Below are 17,936 nucleotides of genomic sequence, written 5' to 3' on the forward strand. Positions count from 1 at the left end.
CCAAACCTCCCTTTGTTTCCTAATTTTCCCTTCTATTTCCATTGTCGATTTCCCTCTTGGAAAAGTGCCCTTCAACCACCTTGGGTTGCAGTATTCAAGTGCTTGTAGAAGCCTCGGTTCAACAAACGACCGAAGAAGGAGGAGCAGAGCAAACTAGTCAGGCTTTGGAGAAACATCGGTTTTGATTCTAGTTTCCTAGCCTTTAACTTTTATTGTTGTTGTTATTAACATGACTATGAATATTTGTTATGTTGTTATTCTAAATTTAATTAACAGGACTTAAATTTAATTTGTATTAGGTTGATTTCATTTCGTCTACTTAAGTTATTAAAATCATATTTGTGTTGTTATAGGTCTTGGTAAATTGTTTGATTAAGTAAAACTATGATTATGTTATAATTGTATTATAATTGTAATGTAACTAATGAATTAATTATTACTCGTGTTGAAATTGTAATTAATTGACACAATACTTAATTAGTGCATGTCTAGTCTTCTAAGGTAGCTGAGGGTTAACTTGGTGACAGTATTAAACGGTTGCATAACTTGCAAGATTATTGTGATTAAATTGTTTCAATGTAGGAATATATTGTTACCTCACTTAATCTTTCACTTGCTTATTTAAATTGATTAATTGTTTGAATTGGCATAGTAACATGTTCAAGAGATTAGTTAATTTAGTAAGTTTGTATGTGCTATAGTTAACAAATTACCAAGTTGCTATGAATTTATTTGTAACAACATGAACATTGTTTTAGTAATATTAAGTTATTAAATGTAATTGATTTAACACAATTATGTCATATTGATTAAACTTACGTTTTAGAAATTATGCTTTGGAATTTTTACCTTTTAATTTTCTTTGTTGAAATCTAGTTTTATTAAACCCTTTTTTTCCTTCAAAATCAAAATATTTTTAACCACCAAAGTGTTTGATTTTGATTTCATAAATATTTTTCTTTCATTGTCCCTATGGGTATGATAACTCGACATGTACTTGTCACTTTATCACTTGTTACGATTGTGTACACTTGCACATTTCCATTGTTCCAAGTTTTTGGCATCGTTGCCGGGGACTATTTTAAGAGTCATTATTTGTGAAATTGTTAATTTTGCATTTTGGTTTATTTTTCTGTTCAATTTTAACTTAGTTAATTTTTTTCTTCTGTAATTGTTTCAGGTGTTTATGAGTATTGATTGAATTATCGATTTGCTCCCCGTAGATCCTGAGATTGGAAGAACTTTTTGACAATGAAGAAGACAAGCAGCTAAAAAGAGGATCGAAGAGATAAACTTCGAATATCTGAATCAAGGAAACATAGCAAACCCTGCTCAAAATCCTATCCTTATTTCTGATGATAAGGATAGAAATCTAAGACAGTATGTCGTTCCAGTGTTTCATGATCTTAATTAGGGTATTAGTAGACCTGAAATTGAGGCAAAACAATTTGAGCTGAAGCCAGTTATGTTCCAAATGCTTCAGACGGTGGGCCAATTTAGTGGAATGCCTACCAAAGATCCTCACCTTCACTTAAGACTATTTAAGGAGGTGAGCGATTCTTTCAAAATAGCCGGAGTACCTGAAGATGCACTACAATTAAATTTTTTCCCATATTCACTGAGGGACAAAGCTCGAGCCTGGTTGAACTCAATGCCACCAAATTCCATTACCACATGGCAAGAGTTGGCAGAAAGAGTTCTTGTGAAGTACTTCCTACCTAGTGAGAATGCTAAGTTGAAGAACGAGATTACTACCTTCCAACAGTTGGATGATGAGTCCTTGTATGAGGCATGGGCTAGGTTTAAAGAACTATTATGAAGATGCCCTCATCATGGAATCCTTTACTGCATCAATTACAGACGTTTTATAATGGTCTCAATGCTCACACGAGGATGGTAATAGACACTTCTGCTAATGGTGCTCTCCTTTCTAAGTCTTATAACGAGGCTTATGAAATCATTGAGAAGATTTCTAACAACAACTACCAATGGCCAACCAATCGAGCAATGTTAGGAAGATGAGTTGCTGGAGTACATGAAGTGGACACTCTCACTTCACTTGCATCTCAGGTATCCTCAATATCCTGAATGCCTAAGAACTTTACTACTAACAGGTTTAATAATTTTACAACTCAACCACCGAATCAATCCAAAACCGAGGAAGGCAAGGACTGCAATCCAATTTATATAACCCATCTTGGTGAAACCACCCTAATTTCTCTTGGAATAACTAAGGGGCTAGACCTAGTAGCACTTATGCCCAACCTAGATCGACCCAACCACCTATTTTTACCTAGTAAGTTCAGAAGCAACCTTAAGCTGAATCTTCTAATGGCTCAAAAAACTTGTTTAAGACATACATTGCTAAAAATAATGCCTTAATCTAAAGCCAAGCAACCACATTGAAAAACCTGGAAAACGAAATGGGTCAGCTTGCCACTGAACTTAGAAACCGTATACAAGGTGCTTTGCCTAGTAAACAAAAAATCCAAGAAATCCAGGGAAAGAGAATTTTAAAGCATTGACATTGAGGAGTGGAAAGACATTAGAGCCCAACACTATCGAAGTTGAAGAGAAGCCAGCTGATGCTCAAGATTTAGTGGAAGTTCAACCAAGTGTTGAAATTCCAGCTTCACCAGAAATGAAATCCGCACAACCCGATAAGGTAATTTTTGAACTGATCAATTCTAATATACTAATAATTTTGTTAGATGCAGAGTTGCCACAAAAGACGAATCAACCAGTTCTAGTAAAAAATCCTCCACCACCCTACCCTCAAAGGATTCAAAAGTAGAAATAAGAAGTCTAGTTCAAGAAATTCTTAGATGTACTCAAGCAACTTCATATCATCACTCCATTGGTAGAAGCACTTGAACAGATGCCAAATTACATCAAATTCATGAAGGATATCCTATCCAAAAAAGGAGACTTGGAGAGTTTAAGACAGTAGGCTTGGTAAAAGAATGTAGTGGATATCTTCAAAATAAACTACCCCAAAGGTGAAGGACCCTGAATTTTTTACCATACCTTGCAACATTGGAGCAACGTATTGTGGTAAGGAACTATGCGATTTGGGTGTGAGCATTAACTTGATGCCCATGTCAATATTTAGAAAGTTCGGGATAGGTGAAGTTTGACCTACTACAATTACGCTTCAATTAGCAGATTGATCATTAGGACATTCAGAAGGAAAAATCGATGATGTATTGATACGTGTAGAAAAATTTATTTTTCCTACTAACTTTGTTATTTTAGACTTTGAAGCAGATAAAGAGGTGTCAATCATCATAGGAAGTCCTTTCCTAGCAACTAGAAGGGCCCTGATTGATGTGCAGAAGGGCGAGCTTGCTATGCGTGTTCAGGACGATCAAGTAACATTTAATATTTTTTAATCTATGCGATTTTCTGACACAGTTAATGATTGTTCTACAATATCTGAGTTAGAGGAATTAGTCATGGAAAAGGAACTCAACTTTGTTGAGGACCCATTGGAGAAAATTTTGACATAAGACCCTTCAAGTGATGAAGAGGGATAGGAATACTTAGCTTTGCTAGAAGCTAATCAAAGGGGATTTAATCCGCAATTCCGCTTTGAGTCTTTGGAGTTAGGAAGTAGAGATTATGCCCAGCCAAAAGTATCAATTAAGGAGCCACTTAAATTAAAATTGAAGGTACTTTCCTCACATTTAAAATATGTTTATTTAGGTAATGCTTCTACTTTTCTTGTGATTGTTTTAGCAGAGTTGACTGAAGAGCAAGAAGAGAAACTCATCCTAGTATTGAAATAATTCAAAAAGGCTATAGGATGGACCATAACTGATATTCGTGGTATTAGTCCATCTATATGCATGCACAAGATCATCTTGGAAGATGGCGAGAAAGGAACGATGGATGGACAATGAAGACTAAACCCCATCATGAAGGACATGGTAAAGAAAGAAATCATTAAGTGGTTATATGTGGGTATAATTTATCCCATCTTAGATAGTTCATGGGTAAGTCTGGTCCAGTGCATGCCAAAGAAAGAAGTATCACGATCATAGAAAATGAAAACAATGAGATGATACCAACCAGAATGGTTACAGGATGGAGAATTTGCATCGATTACCAGAAATTGAACAAGGCGACTAGGAAAGACCACTTTCCTTTACTGTTCTTGGATCAAATGCTGGATAGACTCGTGCGGTGAGACTATTACTATTTTCTCGATGCATACTCAGGGTATAATCAGATCACAGTAGTGTTGGAGTATCAACACAAAACAACATTCACATGCCTTTAGGGTACATTTGCATTTATAGGCATGCCATTTGGCTTATGTAATGCACTTGCTACATTTCAAATATGTATGATGTCTATTTTTATTGACATGATTGAGAAGCATTTGAAAGTTTTTATGGATTATTTTTCAGTGTTTGGAGACACTTATGATGATTGCTTAGCTAATCTAGCTAAGGTTCTAAAGTGGTACGAAGAAACAAACCTCATACTCAACTGGGAAATGTGCTATTTCATGGTATGAGAAGGTATTGTTCTAGGGCATTGAATAACAAGACATGTAATTGAGGTAGATAAAGCAAAGGTAGATTTTATTGAGAAACTCCCACCTCCAACATCTGTAACAAGTGTTAAGAGCTTTTTGAGCCACGCCGATTTCTATTGGAGATTTATCAAAAACTTCTCCAAAATCACTAAACCATTATGAAAATTATTATAGAAGGACACGATGTTCCAATTTGATAAGGAGTGTTTAAGAGCTTTCAATGATTTGAAAATTAATGTGTGACGCAAGTGACTTCAAGATAGGAGCTGTGATGGGCCAGCTGTAACTCCCCAAAATTTGGGCCTAGAAGTATTGGGCCTTGAGTAAGGGAACGGTTAGGAAACTGTGCACAAAAGTATGTCTGCTTTAGTGGTTAAGGGTCCTGAGAGGAGTTGGAAAAGTCTTGGGTTCAAACCTGAACTTTAGCAAAAATTTTGGTTTTAAGTGGATAAAACCCTAGATGCTTGGATGTAGGCCCTTTAAATTATTGTGTTAAAAAAATGACATAAGGAAGCATGTGGTCTAGTGGTTCTGGCGTCATTAAGGTTGCAAGGGAGCTTGGGTTCAAGTCTTGGCTCTGGCAATTTATTTTGGTTTTTCTTTTAAAGGAACCTGGACTTTGGCCTTTAGACTTTTTAATTAATTGAAGATAAAATGTGGCACAAAAAGAGCTTGTGGCAAGGACGCAAGTGGTGTGAATTGGCTGATGCGAGAGCTTGGGCTCGAATCCTTTTGCATAAAAAGAGTATTTATTTTATTTCCCTGCAGCTTGAGAAGTGGAGTTAGACTAAAACTCTGCAAGGTGAAGTTTGAATTGGTCTTTGGGGAGAGATTCAAGGGATATGGAAGAAGGTTGGTGTTGGAGGAGTTTGAAAGTGATGCAAATTGGTAGGTTGAGAGATTGTAGGAGTGGATTATGGAGGTTGAGGGGAGTGATAGTATTTGGCCGAAAAAGGGGATTCCCCATTATGCAAATTCGGTCATAGGCTTTTAGCTGCCGAATAGGTAAGTGAAGACACTTCTTGTTTTTTTTGCATTCGGCTAGGGGATTGGTTTTCTGGGAAAATGGTCTTGGTTTTGCCTATTGATCATGTTTTGGTCACTTTTCTTTGGCAGCCAAAATTATCTTTCTTCTCTTTTTCATCCATTCAGGTTTTGGCTTTTGTATTTTGGTTTGCTTACTGCTCTTTCGATCTCCCTTTTCTCACTGGCTTTTGTGAACTGATTCTCTTCCTTCTCCTCTTTGGTTGCTTATGCACTCTCTTCCTCTTTCCATCCTTTAGCCATTGTAACCGAATTCATCCTTCTTCCCTTCTTTATTCATTCTTTTCAATTGCTATATCACCATCTTCCTTTTTAATACCTTGGCCGAATACCTTGTTGCTTGGTAAGTGATTATACTCTTCACTTCTGGTTAAATCTATTTTCTGTTCCCCTCTCAAACCCCTGACGGTTTAGTCTTGGCTGAAGGGATTCTCTGCTCCTACATTCCGTACTCACTCCATTCTTACTCTTTATTTGGCAAGTAATCTATGTTAATTGGTATGTCTCTCGGTTCCTTTCAGTTCTCTTTTTTACTGTTTAAACCAAATTGTGCGATCCCTTATTACCGATTCTTCTCTTTTCTCCTATGTGTATGTTCTTTTGGGTTCTAGAACTTCCGATGGGTGAAGATGGTGCTAGTAATAAAGTGATAGCAAAGGTACTGACTGAGTTTGAGCGCGTAGCCTCTACTCCCAAGTTTAAACGGTGTAAGGTGTCGGCTCTACGGGATTTTTTGCCAGGATGTGGAAAGGTGGCTGCACCGAGCTCTGGATTAAGTAAGCAAATCTCAGTCAACTAGTCTAGTCAAGGTTCTCGTGCGCGTGGATTTCTAGTACTCTAAGTAATCAAGTGTGTATCTGTACACCGTAAGTCATTACTGTTGTAAAGCCGAAAAGCCAAAAATACAGAAATTGAGGTCACATGGGTGTGCGAATGCTCATGTGATGAACCGAGCCCATAAATATGGGCGTTAGACTGTAGAGGCCACCACGAGCATTTTCGTGCTCTTGGGCTGTTATGGGCCTCGTTGGGTTGAATGGGTCGTGTGTCCCACATGGATAAAAGCTACAAAAAGTGGCAGGAACTGGATTGCACTATGTAGTTTGCATAGTCGTGACTGGATTTGGCTAAATAGGCCACACGAGTGTGTGGGCCCACTTGGGTCGAATATGGATTTTGGGCCCATTTACACCGTTATGACCATTTAGGTTATCTGTGTCGTTCAAGGTGACTGTAGACCTTCGAAAAGGTTGTTAAATGACCGTAATGCCTTTGGAGGGTAAATGACTATTTTGCCCCTTGAGGGTAAATGACTAAATTATGCTATGGTTTGAATGACTTAACTGTTAACGATATGACTGATTCTAAGCATGGCATACTGCATTCATGACATACTGCATGGGATTGGGATCTTGTATTGGAGGAAGTGATCAATATGTGAGTGTCGCACGGGTCGTATGAGACGACTGTGGACCCACCGATGGCTATAAGCCGATTAAGTGACTGCCAGCTTTGCTGCAGTTTTGGTTAGTGCCGCAATCGGTGCTAATTAAGGAGTGTAGGGATGGGTGGGTCGATTTAATCCCTACAGGAGTGCAGGGTTGGTATGGGTATTTATGCATTACATATAATGATTCCAATATTGAGATGGGCTTAGGCCCAGATATATGTTTTTATGTGCCAAATGATTTAGGCTCGGGTTTAATCGAGGTTGATGGGGGCTAAGGCCCAATTGCCACCGTTACTGAATTGGGCTAAGGCCTCACCGTACTGATACTATTAAAAGGCTCAGACCTAGACTAATTATGTTTCTTTAATAAGGGTACACACTGAGTTTTCATAAACTCACCCCGTTTTTAACCTTTCAGGTAATCCCCAGCGTTAGACGGTTCAGAGTTGCGAAGGACTCGGAGAGGGCCACACAACTGCATTTGTTTTATACTGTTTTTCTCATTTACTTAAGCAATTTGATTTTGATTCGGGTTGTAATAAGGCCTCTATAATTTTTGGATTTTAAATTTTGGATTTGACGTGATTTATATTTCCTAGGAGTAGAACTCGGTTTTCCAAAACAATAACTGTTTTCTAACACTACGTTTTCGCACCTCAATTTTTAAATATCATGTTTTCGTAAATCATTTGCTTAAACTTAAGCTTCCGCAACAATAAGGTTTTGAAGGAAATTTTTTTTAATAAACCTCGATTAAAAAGAAAAAAACACAAACTGAGGTTTTATACAAGTTTTAAATGGCAGGAAGTTGGAAATTTCAAGAAAGGTTTTTAATGAAAACATGGTTTTCGAAAAGCACTTCAATGTCACACGCCAGATACGGGACTAACTTCTTGGCCGAGTTTGGGATGTTACACCAGCGAAGGAACAAAGTTTTTCATCCCATCTACTATGCAAGTCAGACTCTGACGGGAGCTCAATTGAATTATACGGTAACAGAGAAAGAGTTACTTGCTATTGTATTTGTTTTTGACAAGTTTTGATATTATCTTATAGGTACCAAAGTGACTGTTTATACGGATCATTCAGTAATTAAGTACTTACTTGCCAAGAAAGATGCTAAATCGAGGTTGATCCAATGGGCACTTCTACTCCAAGAATTCGATCTAGAAATTTAAGATCGAAAGGGAATAGAAAACCAAGTAGCAGACCACTTGTCCATATTAGAGCAACAAGAAGGAAATTCTCCACTTATACCAATTCAAGAGACATTTCCAGATAAGTACATACTTAAGGTAAATCATGTCCATAATACTCATTAGTTTGCTGATTTTGCTAACTATTTAGCTCATGGTTTGATGCCGATTGATAAGACGTATCAACAAAAGAAAAATTTTCTTCACGATATGAAGTACTATTTTTGGGAGAGTCATATTTGTTCAAAAAATGTGCAGATAAAATGATCAGGAGATGCGTGGCAGAAGAGGAAGTACATGAGATTTTATATCATTGCCATACAGCTCCGAGTGGGAGACACTTCAGAGGTACACGTATTGCAGCCAAAGTATTGCAAGGGGGATTCTTTTGGCCAATGCTATTCAAAGATGCATATGACTATGTAAATAGTTATGATCGATGCCAAAGGGTTGGAAACATCACCAATAGAAATGAGATGCCCCGAATAAACATCATTGACATAGAATTATTTGATGTTTGGGGTGTTGACTTTCTCGGTCCCTTCCCTCCATCTTTTGGTCACAAGTACATATTGGTAAAAGTAGACTATGTATCTAAATATGTTGAGACCGAGGCATATCCGACGAACGATGCTAAGGTTGTGATGAAGTTTTTGCAGAAACATGTGTTCACAAGGTTTGGTACTCTTAGGGCCATCATCTGCGGTGAGGGGTCCCATTTTTTGAACAAACGGCTGAAATGGTTACTTAATAAACATAGAGTGAAGCACAAGGTTGCCACAGCTTACCATCCACAGACAAATGGGCAAGCTGAATTGGCTAAACAAGAGATAAGAGGCATACTCGAGAAGGTAGTTTGTCCAAACCGACAAGACTGGTCCAAAAGACTGGACGATGCTTTATGGGCCTACAGGACAACATACAAGACACCTTTAGGGATGTCACTCTATAGGTTGGTTTTTGGGAAAGCCTATTATTTTCCCTTGGAGTTAGAACATAAAGCTTACTGGGCTCTCCAACAACTCAACTTGGATCTTAAGCTTGCTAAAGAAAAACGGATGCTTCAACTCAACGAGTTAGAAGAGTTCCGAATGTTCTCACATGAGAATGTCAAACTATTCAAGGAAAGACTTAAAAGATGGCATGACAAGCACATTTGAGTTTGAGAATTTGAAGCAGGTCAGCAAGTCTTGTTATTCAATTCCAGATTAGGGTTTTTTCTAGGTAAGTTGAAATCACGTTGGTCCTGTCCATTTACGATTCATCATGTTTTTTCATATGGAGTTGTTGAACTTCAAGGTAAGGGAGGTAATTTTTGAGTTAATGCTTAACACTTAAAACATTACTGGGGAGATAAAATGTAACGGGATAAAGTCTCATTCATTTTATCATATCTTAATTTTTCTTGTTTCTTTTAAATAAATTATTTAGGGTATATTTTCGGGATTAGTGTGTTAAAATAAATTGTGTCTAAGAGATTGGAACTTAAGTGGGACCGCTTGTGACCCCTCCAATCTTTCCTAGGAATTGATTTTAACATAATCTTCTGAGAAATTATTCCCTAAATGGCAAAATAAATTTTTAGTTGTCAAATAAAAGGGTCAATTTTGATCCAAGTTTTAATTGAAGCTCAATTTTAAAATTTTCTTTAAATTTAGGTATATAATTATTTGCAAAATTTGGTTGTTCTTTTTGTAAATATTGAAATTAACTATCTCTTTTTGTAAATATCTTTAAAAGCAGCTAAAATAATTTTTTAATTTAATTTTAATAAATAAGATGATAATAACTAATACCTAATTATATTTATTCTAATGTATATTAATTATTATGAACTTTGTATGGAAATAGAATTAGTTTAAATTTTATCATATTTTAATTAAGAGTTTTTATTTCAATAAATAAAGTAATAGCAAATAATATTGTAATATATATCATATTAATTATTAATTGTTATTAACTTTGTATGGAATTAGGACTTAGAATATTTTAGTATTAATTTGTTCTAAGAATTCTAATTGAACTCCTACCTTCTATCACTTTAAATACCATCTCCTTCATCAATTATTCACACCATTCATCAAATTTCCCCATACACTCGTTCCATTGTCGACCTTAGCATCCAAAACCACCTATTGCCACAACTTCTAACCACCAGTAGCGCACACGCACTTGGGTCACCTACTCAACAACTCCCGTGCGCTGCTGCTACAGCGCACGCCAGGCCTTGCACGATGTACCAGCCTGCGCACCTGCTCGCACCTTGCTTGCGCACCAGCCCTGCGTGCTACTGCTGTTCCTTCCTCCTATCCGTTCGCACCCTTACACAAACCGCAAGACCCTTGTCACTCTTACACCTAATCACCATTAAAAACTTACCGCTACCATTATCACGATCACCTTCCAACCAACCCTCATTCAAATTATTTTGCTCCCAATTTAATTTTTATTATCAGATTCTTATTTTTCTTTACACAAAGGTGGTAAGAAATTATTTTTCTCTTAAATTTTAATTTAATTATTTACACTTTCAAATTTCATGAATTGTTAAAATTTTAGGTTAATTAAATTTTAGTGAAAATATTTACTTTCATTTTATATTCAGGTTAATCATTCCTCACAAAAGAACTCCTGCTTCTGTCCAAGTTGAAGAATCACAAAACAGATTCCACTTTGAAAAAGCTAAAGCGAGATACGATAACATCTTCAAAATCAGCAAATGCTCCCAGAAAAATGCTTTACACTGAAAGAAAACAATTATATTGATTTCATGGTGCACCTTCGACAAGTTGTTGAATCCCTCAATTGGGAATTATTTTGTGAGAAACGACTTAGTGCAAATGAAGAGTTAGTTCGTGAATTTTATACAAATTTGACCTCAAGCAAACTAACAGAAGTTTTTATCCGAGGAATCAAGGTACCAATAAGCTCAAATGTTATTAACGAATTCTTTTGAATTACCTGATTTTGAAGACGACGAATATTCTTCTTTGATGAGAAATATTGAGGCTAGAAAATTGCAAGAAATTCTCGAGGAACTTAAAGTTTCGGGTTCTATGTGGACAATGTCAAAGCATCAAACTCACACTTGTCGTAGAGAATATTTGACACCACTAGCGAATGTATGGTTCTATTTCATTTGATTTAGCCTTATGCCTATTTTACATGCAACTACAATTTCATTAGAGTGAATGGTCTTGTTATACTTGATTTTAACGGAAAAGACCACTGATTTGGGAAAAATCATTTAGATAGAAATGAAAAATTGTGCCGCTAGATGTTCTGGCCCAGGATACTTCCCCTTTACGATAACAATTTTGTGCTTGAAAGCTAAAATTCTTGCAAACGTAAAGAAGACATCTTATAGCCAGGACACAATCTCAAATTGGGACCTCTACCGAATAGCCGAAGATTTTGTTCTACAGCAATGAGTTGAATTAAGTGAGGATCCCAAAGAAGAAGAAAAATATCCCATAGAGATCGAACCGATGCCGTCTGCTGAAATCCCTAATAAGGTAGAACCAATGGAACCAATAACTGAACCTGATATGGCAACCTCAACTCAATCACCTCGCTCAGATCTTCGTGATGAGCTGTCAAAGTTGATGGACCTAATTCAACATATGTAGTGGCAACAATAAGCTTACTAGAGATATTCAAAACTACTGTAACATTATTTGGGGTTGCAACTTTCTAACTGATTTGATGTTATCACCCTTTGATGAGCTGGACGTGATATTGGGTATGGATTGGTTGACTTTGCATAATGCCATTGTGAAATATATACGAAAGCTTATTGTGTTAAAGTGTCAGAACAATGAAAAGCTTCAGATTGAATCAGATAGATTGGATGTGTATCTAATGTGATATCATCTATGTCACCACAAATATATGATAAAAAGGCTGTGAAGGCTTACATATTTGATTCTAGAGTATCTGAGTTGAAGCTAGAATCAGTTCTAGTGGTATGTGAATATTGAGATGTGTTTCCAGAAGAGTTACCTGGGTTACTACCGATCAGAGAGGTTGAATTTACTATTGATTACTGTCGAGAACATCTATGATATTGACAACTCCTTATAAAATGGCACCTATAGAGTTGAAAGAGTTTAAAGCGCAGTTGCAAGAGTTGACAGATAGGGGTTTTGCTCGACCTAGTTTTTCTCCTTGGGGTGCACCTGTTCTATTTGTTAAGAAAAAAGATAGGTCTATGCGATTATGTATTGACTACCGACAGCTCAACAAATTTACGATCAAGATTAATTATCCATTGCCGCATATTGATTATCTGTTTGATCAGTTGAAAGGTGCGACAATGTTCTCAAAGATTGATCTTTGTTCTAGTTATTATCAGCTGCGAGTTAAAGACTAAGATGTGCCGAAAATCGTGTTTAAGACTTGGTACAGACATTATGAATTTCTTGTGATGCCATTTGGTTTGACTAATGCACTTGCAGTATTTATGGATTTGATGAACAAAATTTTTAGACCGTATTTAAACAGGTTCGTGGTGGTATACATTGATGATATTTTGATTTATTTACGGGATGAGACAGAGAATGTCGAGCATTGGAGAATTGTTTTGCAAACTTTGCGGGAAAAATAATTATTCGCGAAGTTTAGAAAATATGAATTCTAGCCTCAGGAAGTCAGATTTCTCGGACATGCTGTATTGGCTGATGTTATTAAGGTTGATCCGAGCAAAATTTTGATCGTTGTGGATTGGAAGCCTCTGAGAAATACATCTGAGGTTAGAAGTTTTCTAGATTTAGCTAGATATTACAGAAGATTCATCAAAGGATTCTCGATGATTGCTACACCATTAACGAAATTGTTATAAAAATATGTTAAGTTTTAGTGGTATGAGAAGTGTCAACAAAGCTTCAATCAATTGAAAGTATTGTTAACCGAAGCACTAGTGTTAGGTCACCTAAAGTCGGGTAAAGAATTTGTAATTTATAATGATGCATCGTTAAACGGATTGGGCTGTGTTTTAATGCAAGAGGGTAAAGTGATAGTATATGCTTCTAGACAGTTGAAACTGTACGAAAAGAATTATCCGACGCATGATCTAGAGCTTGCAGCGATTTTATTTGCTTTGAAGATTTGGTGACACCATTTGTACTGAGAAAAATGTCATATCTTTACGAATCATAAAAGTTTGAAGTACTTGATGTCAAAGAAAGATTTAAATTTGATACAGCATAGATGGCTCGAGATTGAAATACTACGACTTAATCATTGATTATCATCTAAGAAAGGCTAATGTTGTTGCAGATGCTTTGAGTAGAAAATCTCTATTTGCTTTGTGAACTTTGAACACACAGTTGACTTTGATTGATGATGGTTCTATTTTAGTTGAGTTGAAAGCTAGACTGATGTTTTCGCAACAAATTTAAGAAGCTAAAAAATGTGATAATGTGTTGATAAGTAAACGAAAACAGATTAAGACAACTCCTAATTCAGACTTTCAAATTGGGTCCGATAATAGTTTGTATTTTAAAGATAGAATTTGTGTGCAAAGAAATTCTAATCTCGTCCAAAAGATTTTGCAGGAAGCTCACAATAGTAGCTTGTCTATTCATCCTGGTAGTAATAAAATGTACGGTGATTTGAAACAAATGTACCGGTGGCCAAGTACGAAACGTGAGATCTCACAGTTAGTATTGAGATGTTTAGTTTGTCAGCAAGTTAAAGCTAAACATCAGGTACCTTCTGGTTTTCTACAGCCAGTGATGATTCTAGAGTGGAAATGGGAACGTGTCACGATGAATTTCGTATCAAGATTGCCTTTATCTCTCAAAAGGAAAGATGGTGTTTGGGTCATTGTTGATCGTTTTACGAAATCTACACATTTCATTCCAGTGCATATAGATTATACTCTCAAGAGATTAGTAGAGTTATATGTTGCTGAGATTGTCAGATTGCACGGGGTGCCAGTTTCAATTGTTTTTATAGGGATTCACGGTTTACATATCGATTTTGGAGCAAGTTACATGAGGCTCTAGGTATTCGTTTTCATTTTAGCACCACGTGTCATCCTCAGATCGATTTTCAGTTCAAGTTAGCAATTCAGATACTCGAGGATATGCTTCGATGCTGTGTTTTAGAGTTCGAAGGTAACTGGGAGAGATTTCTACCGTTAATTGGTTTATATGGTTGAAAGTATCGAGCATAAAGATAACACCTTACGAAGCTTTATATGGTTAAAAGTATCGAACTCCATTGTATTGGACTAAGCTCAGTGAGAAAAAGCTTCGTGGGGTTGTTTTGATACGAGAAACTGAAGAAAAGGTTAAAGTGATTTGAGACAGTTCGAAAGCATCTTCGGATCGATAGAATCCTATGCGGATTTGAAAAAAAAGACATAGAATTTCAAGTCGGCTACAAAGTGTTCTTAAAAGAATCGTCCTAGAAGAAAGTTCTAAACCAAGATATCATCAAAATAAACCACACCAAATTTACCAATAAAAGATCGAAGGATATGATTCATTAAACACATGAAGGTACTTGGTGTGTTAGTTAGGCCGAAAGGCATAACCAACCACTCGTACAAACCATGTTTTTTTAATACGATTTTCCATTCATCTCTTTCCCTCATTCGAATCTGCTGATAGCCACTCTTGAGGTCATCTTGGAGAATAGTTGAGCACCATTTAGTTCATCCAACATATCATCTAGATGTAGAATTGGATCCTGTTTTTGATGGTGATCTTGTTGATGGCTCGGTAGTCCACACACATGCGCCAAGAGCCATCTTTTTTAGGCACCAAACGTACGGGCACAGCACACAGACTTAGACTCTCTCGAACGTACCCTTTTTTTAGCAATTTGGTCACTTGCCTTTGAAGCACCTTGGTTTTTTCGGGGTTACTTCGATAGGCTAGTCGGTTTGATATCGCGGCTCTGGGTACAAAATTGATTTGATGCTTGATTCCTCAAATAGGTGGTAGACCACTCAGAATGTCCTCCGAAAATATATTTTCAAATTCCTGCAACAAAGTCACAATAAAAGAAGGCAGGGTGTCAATTAAATCATTAGTTCCCATCAAACTTTCCTTGTACATGGGTACAAACATAGGTTGTTTTAGCAACAAGGAATTTCTAATCTCTCTCTCTTTTGCATAGAAATTCCATTTTCCAGAATCACTCTCTCTTTTTCTTTCCTTTTCTTCTCGTGTTTGCATCACACACTCTTTGTTTTTCTCACTCTTTTTTTGATCATTTACTCTCAATTTTTCAATGGAATTTTTCAATTTAAGTTTATATTCGTACACTTACTTTGGAGTAAGTGGCGCTAGAGTTACGTTCTTTCCTAGATGTTTGAATGTGTCCCTATTGGTGTAACCATCATGGGTTACTCACTGGTTGAATTGCCACGGTCTTCCCAATAGAAAATGGCCAGCGTGCATTGGCACCACATCACACACCACTTCATCACTATATTTGCCAATGGAGGAGGCGACAACAGCTTGCTTAGTAACTTTAAGTTCTCCTTGTAAGGATGTGAATGGTTCATGGTTGTTAGGCCAAGTTTTTCTACCATTATGCTGCTAGCAATGTTCATGCAGCTACCTCCATTGATTATTATGCTACAAACATTGCCTTGGACATGGCATCGCGTATAGAAAATGTTTTCACGCTGCTGATCATTTTCCATGCTTTGGAGGCTCAAACTCTTCTTAAGAACTAGTGCTTCTCCTTCTACAGCATACTCCAAGTCTTCCTCTTCATTAGTAGATGCATCGGGTTCTTCTTATTTTAGTTCAGACTCGATCTCCCTGTCATCCCTTAGAATCATCACGGTTCAATTGGGACATTGGCTGGCAATATGACCCCTCCCAACACATCTAAAGCACTTGATGTCTCGGGTCTGATTTGGTACAGACTCATTTTTACCTTTAATGGATTCTCTACTCAACTTGTTAGGCTTGGTGGCTCCAACGGTCTCCTTATTTCGAAAGGAGGCGTCCTTTTTGCTGGCACCTTGTCCCCACTTTGAGGTAGAAGTAGAGTTAGAATAAGATCTAGTGGCACCTTTTCTTTTTAATTGCTTTTCCACTTTAATCGCCATGTGCACCATGTCAATAATCTCAACGTAATGTTGTAACTCCACTATATTGGGCATGTCTCGATTTAAACAAACAAGGAATCTTGGCATGGTAGCCTCTCGGTCCTCCTTGACATCAGCTCAGATCATGGCTACTTCCATATCTTTATAGTAATCTTCTATGCTCCGGTTCCCTTGGTTAAGGTTTTGCAATTTTTGGTACAACTCGCAGTGGTAATAGGCTGGAATGAACCTTTTCCTCATGATGGCCTTCATTTCGGCCCAAGTTGAGACCGATCGTTCACCACTTCTTCTCCAGCTCATGGTAAGCTGATCCCACCAAATGATGGCATAATCAAAAAACTCTATAGCAACAAGCTTAACCTTTTTACCTTTCGAATAGTTATGACATTCGAACATAAGTCTGATTTTCTTTTCCCACTCCAAGTACGCCTCCGGATTAGTTTTCCCTTGGAATGGTGGAATTGCCATCTTAATGTTTTTGAGGTCGTCATCCACTCGGTCTCGCTCCCTCGGCCCTCAGTTCCAAGCATCACCATCTCTCACTTCGATTGGAGGCTTGATCGCTCTCCACTTCACTAGGCTCGTAGAGATCGTCTTGATTTTGCCAAGGTCGTCCTCACTCTCTCCTTGGGTTTGGAGGAGTTCGTTCATGTTGGGTTCTTTCCTCGAGTTAGTCCAATTGCTCTTGCATCGGTTCTAATAATCGTTGTAGCAATCGGTCCATTTCTCAAATGAGAGCTTGGTATGCCAAATCGGGCACACCACCAGCACCAGCAAAATTCCTTTCCAGACTGCGTGACATAATGTTTTATCCTCACCACAAATCTCACCAATTCCCTAAAAAAGAAATAAAGTTGTGCACTCCACTCATGTTTACACTCATGCTTGGCTTTTATCACTTTGATAGTCTCACCTCTCTTGCCTTTTACCACTCTTGTTTGTTTTTCAAAGTTCTTTGGTGACTACCTTAGGCTTAATAGCAAATCTTTGTGGAGTTGGCTTCAAAATTGATGTAAAGGTAGGATTGATGTTGGGTAATAGGGTAGGCTTGTAAGAAAAAAAGATTAATGGAAATGTGGCTGAAAATGTTTTGGGCAAAGAAAAATATGAAATCAGGAAATAACACTCTCAAGCTAGCTTTTTTTTAAACTTGCAAATCTGAAACTTCCCTTTTGTAATTCCAAATATGTATTTGCTACAGTCTTGTTTGTATTTTTTTACTCAAATATTTTTTTAAAATTTTTTTGAGCTGCAACCCCAAGAGTGATAAACGACAGTACTTCCTTAATTTTAACCAGCTCTGATACCAAATGATGTGATCTCGAATTCGTTGGTTGATTTGAGTCGCTTGTGTTCCCAATCGTAAAATTAAGTAGTAAGGGCTTCGTTTAACAAAAGCTTATTTTAAAGAAAAATAGGCTTAGCAAAAGAAGTGGATAGTTGTTATGGTAGATGGATGAATTGAGATGATCTTAACAGCTGAAGAATGAACCAATATTAAAGAATATCGACCCAATTCTTAGATGAGCTCTTAAGGTGAAAATGGTGGTTAGATTTAACAGGGACCTACTATCTATTGGAGATAGGAACCAAACAGTATAGATGAACCACACTTATAAAAGTGATAAG

General features: G+C 37.1%; 1 non-coding gene across 1 annotated transcript; it reads right to left on the minus strand.

Annotated features, from left to right (window-relative positions):
* Window positions 1-1,732: 1,732 nt before the first annotated feature.
* LOC121224703 (small nucleolar RNA R71) lies at window positions 1,733-1,839 on the minus strand. Its single transcript, XR_005922448.1, has one exon. It is a non-coding gene; the product is annotated as a small nucleolar RNA R71 (small nucleolar RNA).
* Window positions 1,840-17,936: the final 16,097 nt, after the last annotated feature.

This window comes from Gossypium hirsutum, chromosome D12 (genome assembly GCF_007990345.1).
Source record: "Gossypium hirsutum isolate 1008001.06 chromosome D12, Gossypium_hirsutum_v2.1, whole genome shotgun sequence".
Lineage (NCBI taxonomy): Eukaryota > Viridiplantae > Streptophyta > Magnoliopsida > Malvales > Malvaceae > Gossypium > Gossypium hirsutum.